General features: G+C 43.5%; 1 long non-coding RNA gene across 2 annotated transcripts in view; it reads right to left on the bottom strand.

The window, feature by feature from the left end:
- Positions 1-19,040, bottom strand: part of LOC121078164 — a 120,883-nt gene that overhangs the window by 13,476 nt on the left and 88,367 nt on the right. For both annotated transcript variants that reach the window (XR_005824474.1, XR_005824473.1), the window contains exons 7-8: positions 15,880-16,012; positions 11,114-11,210 (exon numbers count right to left, since the gene is read on the bottom strand). This is a non-coding gene — a long non-coding RNA (uncharacterized LOC121078164). The remainder of the gene's footprint in view (positions 1-11,113; positions 11,211-15,879; positions 16,013-19,040) is intronic.

Here is a 19,040-nt window from a genome sequence, read left to right on the forward strand (position 1 = left end):
CTATTTCGAGACAGTGTTTTGCCACTTATTTTGCCCAATTCTAGGGATTTCTGGTAGAATTCGCAGCATAAGCCACAGTAAACTCAGCTCTGTTCTACATCACCAGAAGTGTGGTAATTTCCTTTCAATGGTGTTTCCTCAGACTTGGCCCTATGAGGTTGGTTTGCCACTCACCGATTTCTCTCACTGTACTGAAATCCAGGGCCCCTATCCTATAAACATACACATGGACCTGTTCTTTTATAATAAGCAAAGCCTTACTGAGGTAACGTGCCTGCTCAGGCAAAAAGAGGTGAGAATGTAGGTAGGGTTTTGCAGAGCCTAGCCTTGAATTCAAGCAAGCACACAACATTTTGAGAGAAAAATCTGACGGGTAAGACAGCCACAGCTGGCCACCTGAATGCAATCACAGTTTGACAGATTGTTGCTTTCCCTGTGCCTGGTCTCAGAAGTGTCCTCATATTCTCTCTGCTCCCTCAGCAGATAGCTGAGCCCTTTTAATAAAAGCTTGATGAATGGCCAATAGTAAATATTGTGTTTCTCCTTTGCATTCTTGGCTCATTTGTGCTCCTACTGATAAAGCACATGGGAAATTGTCCAAGACCTTGTGAAAACTCTCCGTCCAGCCCCAGCAAAGACAACAGAGGACTCGGGATGGTGTTCAGCCATCCCCTCCATTTTGTCTCCTGATACACAAGACCCACCAAGTACTTCTAAGAGATCACAGGATGCCTCCTCTGATAGGCCTTTCTCTTCATGAACAATTACCATGTAATAAACTATTTTATTGGTTTTGCTTACATACTGTATTTCTGAAAACAAAACAATAAATGGCTGTAAAACCAATAAAATGTACTAGGCTAGTGTTTTATTACAAACAAGCCAATACCATACACTGCAGCATATTTTTCAGCTCAATGCACCAGGCTTCTTATTGTCCAGGTGAATGTTCCTGGCTGTAAATTGCAGCACTATAGCTCTTTTCCGGCGTACTCTAAAACTTCTTTAGGTTGATGTGCCTTAAAACACTCCTAGTCCTTGGGCAAATTTATGGGGAGGATAAAGCCCAGCAGTTTTATGCCAAAGCATTTTTAACTTTGCTAGCCACCCTGGAAGTGCACTCAGATGCTGCGCTGGGAGTGCAGACTGCATGGTTCAGCCGTCACCAGCCCTTTGCCAGCCCAGTCCTTGCAGACACAGCCCTGGGCTGCCCACAGCACGCTGGAGCGGGCATCATTCGGGCATTGATCCAGCCAGGGGACTCTTTCCCAACTTTCAGTGATGGTTCCCAAAGCAGGAACCCTGCATGTCTCTGGCAATTATCATGCTGACAGCAGCTATGAATAAGACTAATATTGAATAAAAAAAACCTTCAGTAAGATTCTTCAGCGTGGTTCCACTAACTTTTCCTGTTCATTTTCTTCACTCATCTCTCATTGTCCCAGAAACTCAACAATTTAGCAAGAACCTATTAGAGCAGCTACCTGGCATACCCAGTTGGAGTGCATCTACCATGGCTCTGTATCGCAGTGCAGAGCTACAACCATCCACACAAGCCAAGTTGTCAAAACCAAGTTCTTCACAGGGAAGAGGTCAGCTACGGCTGGTGGTGAGCCTGACACTCATCCACGTTCAGTTCTGCCCGTGTGAGAGCCTGCAGCACAAACCAAAGTGCGAGCATACAGCTGAAGATGGGCTTTCTTAAGATGCCTTTTTGTGAACTCAACGTCTGCATCTGTGAAATGACTACAATAATAACATGCACAGATGCAAAAAATATGTTTCAATTACTGCAATTCCCATTCTTCACTACTGAATAAAGAGGTATTATTATTATTTTACACAGTATTAATACAGGTGTTATTTTTCCTGCAGCAGTCTCCAGTTCTCTGCAGTGCACATGAAGCGGCAGTAGATTACTGCAATACATTTGCCTGGTGGCTGTCGGAATAACTTCATGCCCAGGAGAAAGCACTTTTCTTAACACACCTTCAATCTTGTCAGCAGCACTTTGAGCCAGCAAGACTTTGCTGTCAGTCTCCGACAAGTGCAGTAGGACAAGGAAAAGTTTAAAATAATCCTTTCCAGAACGCTATGTCACAATTTATCATGTTATGACAAACATCAGTTGCTTTCCCTTGGCTGTTTCCTACAAAAGCTGATCATCTTTAAAGAGGGCATTCTACATATTTTTTCCTCACAACTGTCACGTAAAATAACCAGCAACTAAACCCAACATTGACAACAGAAACCAAACGTACTTCAGGACTGGAGGTGACGTCTGAGACCAGATCCTAATATGACTGAAATCAATATCATAATCCATGCAGGAGGCATATTTCTTCCTTTTGCACCCTGCCAAAAATCACTTCCCTACACATCACTGCTGCTTTGCTTAGCACATGGCCAACCCGACCCCTGAAGTCCTTGGTGTTCATTTCTTGCACCCACAGTGTCAAATATATGCATGGGTAGACTCTACGAAATGGGTCACACATTTATAGGAAGAAAGTTCTGTTAAGAGAAAATACCTCCTGGTATTAGATTTAGGCAATAAGTTTTATGCTCCTTTCTGAATCTTGCCTTTCATTTCGGCTTCCCGTTGAAAAAGGCTTAAGATCAAATAAAACTTGATCCTATTACACGGAAATCCATCATAGCCTTGCAAGTGATCTAAGGGGAGTGCAATTAGGAAGATAGAAATATGATAATGAAGTTGTTACATCACATCCTTCTAGTTTGATACCGTATGAACTTATCCTTGACATCTATTTATATGCTTTGATGCATATGTCAATGTAGGAAGATGTATATACTGCTTGCCTTGGCTGATACAGCACCAATAGCTCTCCTGCCTTTCTGCATGTTCCCATCCAGCCACCCTGTGAGTAACCTCTACAAACACCACATGAGCCAGCACATCCTGAAAGCCAACAAAGTTTTGGACAGAAATCTGTTTCAGAGCTAAACATCCTCCCTTGTTTATACCATTGCCTTAATCTGGAAAATCAGGCAGGCACCCCCTTGCACAAACTGCGGTGTCGGTGCGAGATGATGGCACCAGCTCACAGATGCGGCAGTCCCTGGCCATCTGAGGTCTCTGCAGATTGACACGGGGACCTTGGGTCCAAGGAACTGGCCAGCAGAGAACTGGCGCAGGTCTCAGGGCATTCGTGACACTTGCTGGCCCTGGGAAAGCCCCATTTGACCGCCTCCTGTGGCTGATGGAAACGCAGCCCCGCAGTGGGAAGATCCTCCCTGCACGGCTCTTTGCAAAACTTGAAGTGCACAGAGCTCTGCAAAGGAGCAGAGAAATCCTCAAGGGCAAAAGTGTCGCCAGAGTCAATCACAGGAGTGATAACTCCACTGGGAGAACAGCAGACATCAGTCGTCAGTGTGCCTGCTTAATATCCCCTGTTTTGGAATATTTCTGCTGTCAGTCATCCTGCTCATCTGCTGGGCAGCCAGGAAGATGAGCAGATATTACTCTTGGCAGGGTAAAGCTACGGACCATTGGAAATAGTGTCTAACAAGAATACTTAACAAGCACTCGAGACTGATGATTCATCATTTTCCCCTCTTTTTATTGATACCTGGTTAAAGGTACCAGATTAACAGCCCTGGAATCTAAAATCCTTCATTCTTCTCAGAGGCATGGCACGCAGAGGGCAGATGTGCGCAGCAGCTGCAGCTTGCTGCTCTCCTCGCACTGACAAGAGACATACTGAGCATCCAGCCCCCTGGATGATGTGTCTTTTTTTCATCATTGGCTATAGCTACTGGAAAAGCTTTTCATAGGTGCAACAAATAGAACTAAACTTTTATTGCACACTTATGAAATATGTAACGAGTATGTTATAAAGGGAGGTCATACCATGACTGCCTTTTTAAGCAGGGGAAAATGAGGTGGGGAGCAATAAAAAGGCTTGTTCACTGTTTAAAATAAGTTGCAATGTCAGAAATAAACCCCAAATCTCCTGAGCTCAAGCCGTTGTGTTCAAGGCTAACTGTTTGGGTTAGTTCTTGATAAAAGTCTGGAAGGTTTTCCACTGTTATCTGCACCACAGCCGTATCTTCCTTCAATCTCCTAAAATACTGACCCTAAAATCACCTTAGCTCATTGCTCTTTGCAAAGCAAAACTCTTCCAATGAAACTCTTCTTGAAACTCTTCCAATGTTACCTGTTTCAAAGCTACATGGAATAGCACATTCTTATCTTTAAATATGAAACTGCTCATAGCTTAGTCTTCAGCAGAGCCAGCTGATGTAGCATCCTGCCGTGACTCCAATGCCACACTGATCCACGTGTCAGCTTTTGTCTCCCACATCACTGGTGTTCTCAATAAATCTCAATAAAATCCCAGCAACTTCTGCCTGATCTTCCACTAAAATTTGATCTGCTATAGTGTATGGAAAATCTAGTCTTAATCCTAGGTTCACAAGTGACAAACTCTGCTTTAGTCCCATTAAATACAAACAAAAGCACTATATTTTTATCTACCTGCACTTCTTCCTAAAATGAAACAAAATAAAACCATATCGGACATATTCTACTCAAACGTTGGCCAAACCAAGCGGTTCCTGAACAAATTTGAAAGTGAAACAGCTGTGAAGTTTGGAGCGGTTAGTCTGAGTCTTGGAAATAAGTGCAGTGATTGCTTTTTTGATGAAACACAACAAGAAAACTGACTTTTTTTCTTGGTCCACAGTCAAGCACACAACACAGCCGTGGCCCAAGCAACACTGCCTGTGCTCATTCAGAGCACCCCTCTGAGTGCTGCACAGTCCTGAGTTCAGAAGTTCAATGGCTGCAGACCGCCAGGTTGTAACACCCTGATAAGTATCTGTTACAAAAGGAGGAAAAAGCCCTACACGCTCCTGAATTAATATTGATTTCATGTCAATTGCTTTATATTCCCACTTACACAGGATGAAGGTCATTGATGGAGAGGATACTTAGAAAGCAAAATTAAAACAAACTGTCATCCAGCAGCAGTGAAAATGAAAGTTTTCCTAACAAGCAATGATGATTTAGAAGACTGCAGTATCTCTAGTTCTCTATAGCGTGGTAGAAATACAACTCTGCTTCTCTTTCTTTCAGCAGCTCATAAATCTAGCAGGGGCTACACTTAACTTGAGATCAAACAATCAGCAGATACTGGTAAACACTGAAACATCTTCAAAGTTCATCGTGAAAAAACAACCAGGGGTAAGAGGGTAAGAGTGGCTCTTCTTCCTGGCAAGAACTGATGTTTGAAGTATGATAGATCTCCAGATTAGGTGGCTCTCAATCTTCTTAGCCCTACTTTTCTTATATCCTGTTATTAGCTGACAATTGCTCTTGGATTACAGCTTCTTCTCTCTTGCATAAACAACATCCAAGTGAGGCATAACCTAGGAGAGCATCAAACCCAGAGCACCAGAATTGCATTCAGCTATGCCTTTGTATACCCAAGCAAATGGATTTATCCGGTGGAGTCACTCTGCAATCTGCACTGAACAAACTGATTTCACAACATAGTACTCTGAGGTCTCTTTCCTTTATAGACATGCTCGTGTTCTCAGTCATCTCTTGGTCTTCCGTTCTTCTCATCCTGTATTGCCCTCTTGTTTTTCTTTTTTTTTTTTTTTTCCTACCCTTCTATTTTCTCTTTGCTTTATCCCTGATTACCGTTACCCAGCGAGAGTGAGCACTGCCTGTCTTGGCGCAACTCAGATGTGATCTCCTGCCGTGGCTAGAACTCAGATCAAAGGCACGTGTTACATCTTACTTCACCTTCTTTATTTTCAAATTCTCCAAGCACTTTCAGCTGCATTTAACTTCTGGTTCTTTTCTCTACACCTGAACTCGTGATTTTCTCCTCCTCACTGCACTCTTGAGCTAATAGGAGAGTAATGAGAAGGCACTTAACTGCATTTGAGTTCCACATCAGAATTTCCTAAGGAATAACCTAAAACAAGCCCAATATCCAAAATCAAAACTGGGACTCATCTGTCGAAGTCCCTTTGAATACTTGATCTCAGTTGCTGCTTTTTGAGCAGCAGCTCATACCATCAGAAATATGACTTCATGCGGAACACATACCAGAATATGGGTAAAGTGTCCAGTTAAATGAGTCACAGCATTTGAATGCGATTAACACAGTCCAACTCTGATAAAACGTTTGATGTTAAAATTCAGAGTACAGTATTGGAGGAGCCATCCTGTGTGTACAGAGGATAAAAGCACCTGAGATGCCTCAGTCAATCTTTTCGAGTGATAAGTCCCCTGACTTTTCCCAAGCTGGACTTAGAAATCAAATCTAAATTTCAATGTAGGCTGAAAGCCCAGGCCGCCACATAATGCAGACATGTCTTAATGCCGTATTAGAGCTGGAGGAAAGAGATGAGCTGGCTATCATGTTTGCAGCCTTCTCCTTTGCCCTCATTAATGTTTTATTAATATTTCATATTACATGAAAGCAAATTTTCCTTTGTGTCTGGCATTAAATGCTGATCAATATTAATGTTTGATTCATATCTCTGCGAAAGGGACAGCAAGAGAGTACAGGAGTGAAATCGGAGATATGATTTACATGAACTTCAATAAGGCTGTTAAAACAGCAAGGCTAGTGAAATAATCAATTGGACAAGGAATTGGCTAACAAATGAGGCCCGGGCTGTGACAGCAGCTGGTTAAAATTCAATTAGGGCTGTGGGAAGGAGGAGCTGCGAGCTTGTATGAACTGTTTCACAGTCTGCAAACAGACTGCACAGTGAGGTAGGGAAACGTACAGGTGACAAATAGGGCTGCATCCACAAGAAGGGGTCAGGAGACATTTTCCTGCTGCAGCAGCAGCAGAGAGGTTGCCTGCAGAGGAGGGACGAAGAAGAGGCATTGCAAGGAAGGAAACATCTTGGTTATACGCGGTCTGGAGGGATTCAGGCTGTGACCAAAGGCCTAGAGGAAGACTTTTGCATTGCAGGGCTGGGGAAGCTTAGGCAGAAAGACAAACCCCAGTTAGAGTTTTTGAGGGAATTAACAGAAGAGAGCTTTGGACAGATGGAGGTCAAAGTGAAGCAGCTGGGGGGACACAAGACGTCCTCAAGTGCTAAGCTGGGGGCATGGCTGGAATAATGTAGTGGGGTGCCGGGATCCAAGGACAGGCTTGAGGTCTGCTGCTGCCTTGTGAAAGTGAGCCCGCAGCAAGACTTGTAGGGCGAGGCAATGCACAGGCACACCAAGAGGTGGGACTGAGTCAAAGGGGACAGTCTGGAAAAGCAAAGGAAGTCTGTGCCCTGAGGGTGGGTGCAGACAGCTCAGGGGAGGGCGGACACCATGCAGAACCAGACAAAAAGTCTGACAAATAGATGGGAGAGAGGTCACGGAGGTGCCATGTTTTTAACTGCTTGATAAAAGAACTTGGATTTCCACACTGCAGAAGAAACATGGAGCAAAAACTTTCTGCCAGCCTCCCAAACAAAAACTGGACCTGGCTGGAGAGAGGAGACATCCAGAGAATTTATGCTGTGAAGTTACTCTCGGTGTGCTCCTTCGTTTCTGAATGGCAGTTACCAAAGGAAGAGCTGTTCGTGTAACTGATATTTCTGGTAACTACCAATAGACTTCTCTAACTGTTGCCAAAACCAAGGGTTACAAAAGCCCTCCTGCTTAAGGTCAGCATATTCTGTACAGCAAAGGGAAATGGGAAAACAAGAGGGAGAGCTAACATGCTCGTGCAATGATTTATTGGTCTGATGCTACGCCTACAGCATTTTGCGGACAGCCTGGGCAGTTCCCTGGGTCACGCTGATGCCTTAATGCCTTTCCTGCCCTGCCATATCCACGTTCAGTCCCCAAGACCCCCCCGGAGGCCCATTTAAGACAATGGGCACAGCAGGATTAAAAGGTTTCTAAGTTGGTGGCTCTACCCCAGTGATAACAGATTGGCACTAACTGACAAATGATTAGAGCTAAACTGTCATGCAAAATGCAAATATGCCTTAGCAGAAATGGAAAATTAACATAAAATCTTTAGGACTGCAGGAAACTTCAAAGCTAATTTGTGTGTTCACCTAAAACTCCAGCCTTCCTGTTAGCAGTGCCACAGCGCTCCGTTAGATATCCTTCTAATTAGAACAGCGTAGATGGGTGCACATCACAGACTATAGCTCAGATAACAAAATTATACAGGTTAGGAAGCTGTTGCCTAATTCATCCTTGGCAACTTTCATTTAGACTCTTCCATTTCTGGACCTCTCCCGTACCACTAGAAGACTTATCTACTCCATACCAGGTTATTTTCTGCGTATTTAAGAGTTAGAGCCAATGGGTATGATCATTTCTGCTGTGTGACTATAACTGCAGTTCCACTATTCTCACTTTTAGGTATTAAAGTTCAAGAGTAAAGCATTTTATTCTTCACGTAGACATTAACACATGCATTAGCAGAACTTAAATCCTAAAATCAGTGGAAAAAGGTTACAGTATTTTAGCTGCTTTCTTCTCAAGACTTCAATGTAGCGAACCACTTCACTTTCAAGGTAAGACTTGTAAGTCATTTCAGAATAATTTAAAGCTGGGGCAAATACAACCTCTCCTGTGCAGACGAAGAAAACTCCCTTGTTGCAGAGTAACATGCTTTTCTCATTCTGGGATGGGTTGAAGAAAATGCATCAAGGAAGAGATTCTTAGGAGAGAAATTCTGGGATCATTCTTGGTATGCCACATTTCAGCAATTAGAAAAAAATGAAGTGAGACTTTAACATTTAGTGACTGTTAGTGAAAGCTATCACTCACACAGCACATTGTAGTGCACTACTCAATCCTTAGCACTTCGGTAAATGTTGGTCTATCCAAAGGATGCATTTTTTTAAGTAAATACTTTCGCAAATTTGCTCTTCGGAGACACGGCTATTCAGGAGTACTTCCTAAAGTTATGGAAATCACTGCTCGGTTGACTGGAACCGATCTAGTTCATCCAAGCTGAGATCCAGCCCCAAATCTCCAGACCAGTAAAATGGAGTCTGTCCTGTTTGTCATGGTGGGTCTTCCCCGACAAAGAAGAGCTTCGTAAATGACCACAGAGGAATGCCATTCAAGCGAGGTCCTTGCTGTTCTTTAAAACCCAGACTCTCGTAAGAATTTTCTGAACCATTGGCTTAGGCAACTAGCAGTTGCCACTAATACTCCTCCTGGTATCCCCTACGAAAAGCAGTGGCCACCAAACCACAGAGCCATCCCAGCGGCTTCCCTGGCAGAGAATCCCAGCCCAGGGCAATCCCAGCCCTGCGGTGAGCAAGGCCAGTTTTGGCCATCACGATTCCCCAGGCACCAATGGGGGGATCGAGCAGCATTTATCTGCACCTACATTTACATTGATTTCCAATATCCTTACGGGCAATTTTATGGCCCTCTGTATCCTCTTTGTGCTGCCTTACTGTCCTATAGCTCCAAACACCTTCAAACAGAAGCAGCTCACCCCCAAAAGAGTTAGCTCTCTGCTAGCAGGCTCCCAACTGACCGCTAATAGCACCAAAGGCTCCGAATCTGCATTTTCAATTCCTTACATACCTCAGTCATTTCAGCTCATCACATAATCCTCTCTGCTCATTACATCTGCTGCGCGCGAGGAAAAAAATCACATAAAATTGCTGCCTTATAATCAGCCAAGAGAGCTATGAAACAGACAAGCTGGAGTTACAGAGAGCATTGTCAGAGCTTTATATTCAAACTAGAAAGTAGTAAAATATTATACAAGTTGTTTGCTTGCAGTTCATGTCAAAGCAAGAGGGCCCGGGCTAACCTTTGGAGAGGCGAAAAGAGAGAATAAATAGATCATCAGCTCCTGCAGAAAATGTCCTGCCAGTGATCGGGGATTTATGAATTCACACAGAAGCACATCTCCACACAGGGCTGAATTGTCTAGCCATTGTAAAGATAAATATTGCAGATGGGTGAATAATTCACTCATACAAATGTTCACTGAAAACAAATTAACTAGCTTGTGTGTACAGGGGATGTGAAATTGTAACGGTTATTTCACAGAACGTTTGAGAAGACAATCTCTAATATTCATCCAGCCTACCTCAGCAAGCGGATAAGCTACCAAAATCTCCAAAAACCGGTTTTGGAGACTCATCCGATGTTAACTTCCAGGTACCAAAAGGGATGTTAATTTGATCATCACTGTGCACATGCAGAAGCCTGCAGCTATGACAGCTGGCGCTGATCTTTCCAGGAGAAAACACGCGGCTGTATTTCAGACTGAAATGTCAATACCAACACCTCCTTAAAGTCAGGTTGGAACAGAGGGGATTTTAAAACACAGACTGGGGGGGCAGGGGGGGGAGGTCTCAGCTTGCCAAAAGTTGCTCGCACTGTGTGCCCACCACCAAGGGGAAGATGCTTCCCTCACACTGCAGGCATTTATCACCAGCCAGATTAAGTCTATAAAAAGGGGATTACGGGCAGTCCATTTGCAGCACAACACAGACATAAAACTGTAATAAGTTACTGAGATAATGAGGCAGCAGGCCATAAAAACTCCTGCCTACAAAGAGAAGTCCCTGTTTCCAGAACCAACAACCTGTTTTAAAGCACACCTTCCTTGCGAGCACTGGGAGCAGCTCTTCATAACCACTCTCGCCATTTGCTCTGGTCCAGTCAAGAAGGATCCCCAAAGGTTGGCAGCTAAAACTATGACTGTTCTCTATGCTGTCTGGATGGTTTTCCTCTGAAATCCTATTGCATTCCCCACTGCAACCCCAGCTCAGGACTTGGAGGGCAAACACATCTCTCAAAACTCAACTCAACCAAACAAACTGTTGTTTGGAGACTGTTGATTTTACTAATGACCTGAAGGGGACGCAGACCTCTACAAATCTATAAATATTAATTTGTCCCTCTTAACTCAGCTTGAAAAAGTAGCAAAACACTTAGGTGAAGGAAAGCCTTGCCCAACGAATGTTTGTTCCTGAAGTTTGTCTACTATAAATAATACTTTAGCACAACGTTGCTTATAATATTCTGCATAACACAGCACAAATTCAATCAAAAGTAAATGGTTTGTGATAAAAATCACACAAGGTGTGTAAGAAATCCCCCTCCACAACGGAGTTGCATCCTTTTTACCTTGACCAATATCCGCAGCTCCCCACTGGCCGGGCTGTACTGGAAACATCCTGCTTTATTTTTCCAGCCTCCTTTGCTCTTTGACTTCGCCTTCGCCCTGATTCAAAAAGGAAAGCTCTTAATCAAACTTAGCATTCACAAAAGGAGCATTTCCAAGACAGACCTGTGTAAACACATAGTATCTCAATTACCCTCCAATAGCTGTAACATTTTTTGTTTGAAATGTTGCTCTCCCATGGCCTCCACCGTCCTATTCATCACAGTGACCCTTCGAAGGCTTGCACTGTGCTAATAACAGGAGAGGCATTTCTGGAGCACAGCGGAGCTGCCCATGATATACACCAAATGCCGAACGAAAATATTTTATTTTTGCACCAGCCAATATATGAGATGCAACTACAGGGATTTAAATACGATACTCAGGCTCATTAGCAAAGCAAGCATAGATAACAAGGATTTACTGAACGTTACTGTCTGACTTGGCCAGCTTTCCCAAAGGCATCATTAAGATGGTAAGCGAGTATTTTGTCTGTATATTTGGGGGAATTAAGTCTGCACTCATGAGTTCCTGCGACTTCAGCAAAAAAACCCAACCCTCCTATATTTGACTTTTGCATGTTGAAAGCTCAGAGGAGTACAACTGTAGCAATTGCATGCAAAGGACTCTAAAACGACTTGGCCTGCCAGGTGCTTGGTGCGTTGCAGTCAGCTCTGGCATGGCTGAATCCTGCAGCCTGCCCGCGGCGCTGTCCCCAGCCAGCATCTGCCAAGCTTCGGGCCTTAGCTTGCTCTGAAAACCAGCTGCAGTCACAAATGCATGCCCTGTAAGGAGGTCTGCGTAGTTTCCTTGCAAATATATATATTTATATATATATACACGTATATATTCGTATATAAAAACCAACACATTTCAACACACACTATTTGCTGACCGTCACCACATTGCTGTGCTGCTTATTTTGTTGTGTGTTGATTCCCACCTTGCACTTATTTTTACACAAAAATAATCCCTGGAAGTTGCATCACGTGAATTTTGACAGCTAACTGGTGAGATATAAGATTACCTTAGGGTACAATTTATTTATTTATTTATTTTTCCAGCACATAAGCCCAGATCCTCTCCATCACTCTAAGCCCACATTCAGAGAGCTTTGCAAGGTCCTTTTGGATATTTTCCTCTTGATCCTTCTTTTTTACCCGTATTAGTATAATGTCCAAATGATAGGGCACAGGCCACAAAAGTCACTTGTGATAATTCATTAATGGGTCTGCAACAAATGAAAGGTCCAAATTTATTTATTTTTTCCCCAAGTCCTGGACTGGCAATGAGGCTTTTATACGCTTGAACTGCAATATGCTTCTCATTGCCTTTAATCTCCATTTGCAGGTCGGTTCAGGAAAGGTTGGTATTAGAGAAATGTTCAGCTTAATTCATAAATGTTTGTGAATTGCTGTCAAAATACAGTGCTGTATGTTTAGTGAGGGTGACTTGAATATTATTGTGGCTTCAAATAATATATAAATAACAATGAGACCAAGTGCCATGCAATAACGATCATGTGGGCTCTACTGCATCTACTTAGAGCTAATTTTTGCCCTTTGATTATGTTACAGAGCTTTGTTTGCCTGCGTATAAGTAAAACATGATCCACCTCAGCTCTATATATCAACTCCAGGGTGCCTAATATTAACAGGTTTTCAAGTTTTTAAGGTCAACATCAAGTCCTTTTGGACACAGGAGTTCAATTCATGGCACAGGCAGTGAGGTTTGCATGGAGAGCCACAATCTTTTATCAACCCAGTGAATGTAGTTGAAGAACAAAAAGCTTTCAGGCACACGAGCTCTTCTTTAGCTCAGAAACTTTGCATTGTGAAGAGCCATTCAGCCTCACTACAGCTGCATCACCACTGCATTTGTACGGCGGTAAACCTTTAGCAGAAACCATTTTATTTTTGAAAAGTGGCCATTTTCCCCCAGAATTGCATTAAACAGAGCAGATTTCTTTATCACTCCGTTAGGTCAGCGAGGGCACATCTTCGCAGCACCATGGAGGACACTACAGAGACGTTGGAAATAGCATTGACCCAAGGTGGTACAGATAGCTCGGGACTGTGCAAATACCAGCATGGGTCCCAAATTACATGCCTGTATTGGTTCACTGGTATAATCAGCTTTTTATGTGGTTCTCCTGCTCCCGGTTTTAAAATGACCTTGTCCTTTTGGAAGGACAGACATGCCCTAAATTTGATAGCTGGTGAGAATGGCGCAGTATCAGTAAGCTTTGCTCGACGCTGGGACAGATGCGGAGGGCCTGTCCATCCCTGCTCTGCATTGTAGCCCTAGCTGTAGGTCTAAAAATTGTTGCCCTCCTAGAACACACATCTTCATTTTGGGGTTTCTTTCCTCGCTATAAACATTTGAAGATGCAGCTAGCCAGTTGTTTATCGGTTAAAGGGATAACCAAAAACACGCACTCCTTATAATTCCCATTTCAAACCAAACTGATCTTCTGTTACAGCCAGTTGGGGAAAAATCAGTTTTCTGCTTAATCAAGCCTTCCCATCAATCAGGTTAATAGGAGGGTTAGCACATCTCCTAATTATAACTACTAACATTTGTAGGCTTCCTATTGATGAAAGCTCATCCCACCCCATCACGTTAAATCACCTCTGGGCTGTCTGACGAGTGAGGCAATGTTAGCAGTGTGCACAGGGCTCCTGGTCCTCAGGCTGGTACCCTACAGATGTAATGCTTATAGGTGAAGAGGCAGTGCCCCCAGGTGTGTCACTCCCACACAGGGCTCTTTCCTCACTTCATTTAATAACCTGACGCTGGAGCCAGGGTAGCCCCCTGTCAGGCTTTTCCACCCTCGGGCTACAGCGATGAGCCCACAGCGAGAGCAGTGGAGAGAGGTCAGGCTGCAGAGGAAGAGCACACGCTAGCTTCGAGGCCAACAAGGAAATATCACAGAGCCCTAGGCCTCTAGTCTATAAACAAAAAACCTGGTACCACAAGTACTGAAAAGTGATGTGATTAATCGCAGTCATTCAGCTCCAACTGAACACTCAGGTGTATAAAAAAGCATAACATGGTCGTAAGCCCTCATAGACTGTACAAGCATGGGCAAATATACCCTAGCAGACTCCCAGTGTGAATATATAATGCTCTCCGGGGGAAAGAAATACAATTATTTCGCTTCTCAGATTTATTTCAGCATTTGCTTAACCTAATAGACAAGTGGCATGGCCATCCCTTTGTATGTACTGCTGTGCTGCCCTGTGTTCTCAAAGTGTCCATCTGATAAATTTGGTTGTCAGTTATTTTCAGAGTTGGCAATAATTTTCCAACAAAGTGCATAATCACCGCATATGCCTTTTAGGTACATATTCTCATGCCTTTCTATAGAATTCGCCCACTTCTCTCTCATTAATACAAACCGAGCTATGTGATTAAAATTAATGTTTCAGTTCCAAACTGTCCCCTATCCATTAATCTCATAATAGTCAAGAGTGTCTTGAAGAATACCTATGCTGCAAATCTTGAGTTGAGTTTTTAAAAGTCCTATTAATAGCATATACTTATCAAAAAAGTAACTAGCTGGCACTTACACTTGCACCTTCTTAAAGTTTAATAACTTCAATAATGTTGTTTCAATTTAGCTTTCAAAGCATCGGAGGAGCCTCCCTTGTTTGAGCCCTTGCCTGAGGCATCACACCAGGGAGGAGTTGGCCAAGACGGCGAATGCCATCAACAACAAAGACACACAAACAGCTGAACAGGACGCTCCCTGCTCCCATAAGGTCCTCAAACTTGGATTAGTTTCACAAAGCAGATGCAATTTCTCGGCAAAGACCATACCTCACTATAGCAACTGGCTCATACTGAACATCCTCCAAAGACAGGCATGGTTCTCGTGTTGCGGGGCCCTGGATCCAGCCACAGACCCTAAGCAAAATGAACCCCTTGTCTATACCAGCAAGGCACCAAGCCAGGGGGTGCCAGTAGGGCAAACCAGCTGCTCTGGTGGCTACCAAAAGCAGGCAGGCAGGGCCGGCTATTTCTGCTATTTGGGTTCAGGTGCTGGAGGTCTCAGCTGAGACATTGCCAAGCACTGGGAGGTGCCCAGGCAAATAAGACTTGGTGACGGCACCAAGGGTGCTTTTGTGCTTTGTTTCTAAACATAGCTTGCAGGAAGGTGGCATTTAAATAACTGCTTAGCATTGACCTAACTGTACTTCCTCAGGAGTCAATTTATTTTCATTACCTAGACCAGTGACACCAATGCTGAGTCCTTTGAAATAGCCCAGTCCAGGTGTTTAGAGAAGCCAGAGCAGGCTTTAAAGCGAGCATTTACACAACCAATGAAACTTCTTCTGCCAAACCTGACTCCTGAAAGTCTAATAAATATTATGGTCAGGGTCTAATCACTGCAGCCTGCCTCTGTCCTCCTGCAGGCTACAGGAGGCTCAGTCGAGGCTGATAAAGGCATGTGATTGTGGGAAGGATGCAATAACTCTCACGTGGTTTTTTTTGAGATATAATTACATGAGACAAGATTTGTTCATGGCATCTGTGGGCATATTCTTGAAACAAATAATAGATCACAAAACACGGTAAGAGTGCTTGAGCTACCTGCAAATAGGAGGGGAAAAAGACAGTATCCAAAACAAACCACCTGAAAGGCTCCATCTAGCTAGGTTATTTTCCTCAGTATCTCCCTACATCAAATGCCCATTCCCCACATTCACCCACTGGCGATACTCACACTGAAAGAAGGACCTTTCATTCCCGAGATCCCCTCTTGCTTATTCCTCAATTCAAGTCAGTCCAATTTGCTTCAGAAGTTGTTCTGTTGTATCACGTGGAATGATCATTTCAGGAGCAGATGGAGCAGGGAGCTGGAAATAAGCAGGAAGATCAGATAAACTCTTAAGAAACAAAGATTGTTTTCATGCAAATTCCCTTTAATAAGAAAGGTGGAGAAGAGATCTGAACAGAAACTACTGTGCATGAAGAGCTGCTCAGAACATAATTGCTTCTAGATATAATACTTCTGAGTCTTTTCTAGCAACTGTAAACATTTCCTTAAACATCCCCCCCTTCTTTCAGAGTATTTTCCACTGACTTTAATAAAGTGCTGTGTAACCATCTGAGTTTGGGAAGCATTTGCACAACAAACAGAAGTCACTGGGAGGAAAAAAAAAAAGTTGTTCATTGCTGGCAGGTGTTTCTAGGCAGCTTTTACAGAGTTTAATTTGGTAGTTTTCCAAGCTGACTCACATTCGTGTGTAATACAGATATCTCTGATGCTGTTCTTAGTGGTGTACACATACAAATGTGCATGTGTAAGGGGGAGTGTGGAACCTCAATACTGCATTTTGCTTCTCAGAAGAGAAAAGCTTTTGAATTAGTGAAAGGAAGTCACATTTGTATTAAACATCTGAGGCTGCTCCATTTTTCTGTTTTCTCAGACATGCCAAAATAATAAACTGAAACATTAATTGGGAGGGGGCTGGAAATCACCGTATACCTTTTGGTCTTGGGAAGCTAAGAACTAAATTACTGTAATTGGCAGTTTATTAACAGGAAAATTATGCTAAACAGCTTCATGTTGCTGTCAGGAATTATATTCAGTAAGCTATGAAGATGGGGCCCTTGGTGTAACATTTGCATTTTCTCATTTAGAAAGAACAATGCTAATAGATGAGTGAAGCATGTACAAATTATATACCAAAGAACATTTGCATAGCTGTAAAAAGGCTATCTTGATACCAGAGTGATTACGCCTGTTATTCATTAAGATACAGTATAGACTAAGGGGGAAGGGGAAGTAGGGAACACATTAACTTTCTTTAGAGGCATATATAAAATGAACCCCAGTCCAAACCACTTGAATTTCAAGCAGAAATAGACTATAATAGGTTCTGATTATATTGTGTTTATTAGGCAGCACTAGTATCAGGGTTTTTTCCTGTCTTGGATAAGGTCTAAAGATGCGATGATGACAACCACTGCTGTTACTCATATCTTTATTTCAGCTGCCACCTCTCTGCACCATTTGCCTCTTCAGAAGCCCTTTTTGCATGCTTTTCTCTATTAGCAATTTCCACTACCTGTCCTGTCACCTTAGCAGCTGACATTTCCTGAAGGAGAATGACTTTAAACATCACCAATACCTGTAAGCTGGAAGGAGGACAACAGCAAAGCAGGAGAAAACTGGGTCATTTGAATGCCCTGATGAAAACCAACAGGGACTGCGCACTAAGTGACATGGGCTGCCTCTGTGAAACCAGGACACGGTGTCCTGCTCTCCACTTGTACATGGCCGTCTTCTCTACCAAGAAGCTCTGAAGCACAGAGGGTTCAAATAAATTATTCAGTAACTCCAAAATTTGACCGAGGAGAAATTATTTGGCTGAAATGAAATGTCATTAAGATTTGAAAAATCCTGTGTAAAACGCCTTTTGCAGAATTACTCATTCTGTTTCTCAACCTGAGAGCAAGGCCCATACAAAAATGCCTGTAAATCATTGCTATTTATTTATGAAGATGACTTAGGAGAAATTTAGTTAAGGCCATGTGGCTTTGAAGGGGAGGACAGGTAAAGCCTGAGAGCAGGAGCTGCAGCAGCAGGGCTGTCAGGCTGTCACTGGGCTGTAGGCCCGGATCCTCACCTAACCTCGTTTTGAACGCTAGGAAGATGCTGCTTCCAAGAACGCTCCCGCTGTGCCTCAGCGTAGGATATTTCGTATGTTTTTACAACAGAAGCAGCATTACCAGAATGTAAGTAACTTTTGGAGGCCGGTTGCTAGCTGGGGCACCTTTCAAAGCATTTCAGTGCTCTGCTGGGTTTTCAGCTCTGGAACCGGCACCGGTGCGAGGCAGAGGCTGGCCTTGCTCTGAGGCTGCTGCAGAGTGCCTGCGCAGCACAACTGGAGCAGAATGAATTATTTACAACGAATAAGGCACTTGACAAATTCGGCCTCATTCTTTGCTGGCAGAATACCTTCCAGCAGACCACCATTTCATCCAAAATAAGTCATTATTCAATTAGCTGTTACAACTCTGCCTCAGCCCCTCTGCTCCTCCCTGCTCCGTTCAGGCCGGGTGGTATTAGTCCGACTTCACACAACGCTCATAGTGTGTGCCACGGCTCCTTCCCCTGCATGAATCAGCGTGCGTTATCCTGCACGCAGCCACTTACAAATAATGATGCAGGGCTCACTTTTCCCACATATTCAGTTCAGAATCCGATACCAACATCTTAATTAGGCCCGATTCCTGGAGTATTTGACTTAACATCATTTGCCAGCTCCGAAATATGGTTACATCCACAGTGAAAATAACTCCCCTCCCAGCAGCTGTAGTCTCTGTATTTGACTAATTTCAATGTTGTTCTCTTATAATGCAGCCAGTGTAGACTGGGATCCTCCTGCAGCTCCAGGTCCCTGACCATAGCTCCCTGCCTGCCCCCTGCTTGCATCTCTACCTCAGGTACGCCTTACACTCACTTAAGATAACCTAATTAGTTAAATTAGGCTGAAAGCCACTGCATGCAGCTCACTCTGGAAAAGCCACCTAATTATATTCCCAGCAGACTTTCTAGGGAAGCTTTCCCAGTCTGTGCTGAGCTCCCTGCACTCACTACTAAATATATTATAGCTGGGATGGATCCATCTGCATGGGCTTCAGTCACACCTTTATCTCTAGGAAAGACACCAAAAGCAAAAGCAGGGGAACAGTCAAAATCATAGGCCGAGTGTGGACCACATAAACCATCACTAAATTTAGACATGAAACACTTCATCAGGGGGCAACAGATCTGGTTTGTGAACAGGACAGTATCACTGAGCAGCAGGCAGAGGCTGCTCCCTGAAGCATAGTGCAATTTTACTCCAAAGAAAGCATCACATACATTATGCAAAT

Source organism: Cygnus olor, chromosome 14 (genome assembly GCF_009769625.2).
Source record: "Cygnus olor isolate bCygOlo1 chromosome 14, bCygOlo1.pri.v2, whole genome shotgun sequence".
Taxonomy (NCBI): Eukaryota; Metazoa; Chordata; class Aves; order Anseriformes; family Anatidae; genus Cygnus; species Cygnus olor.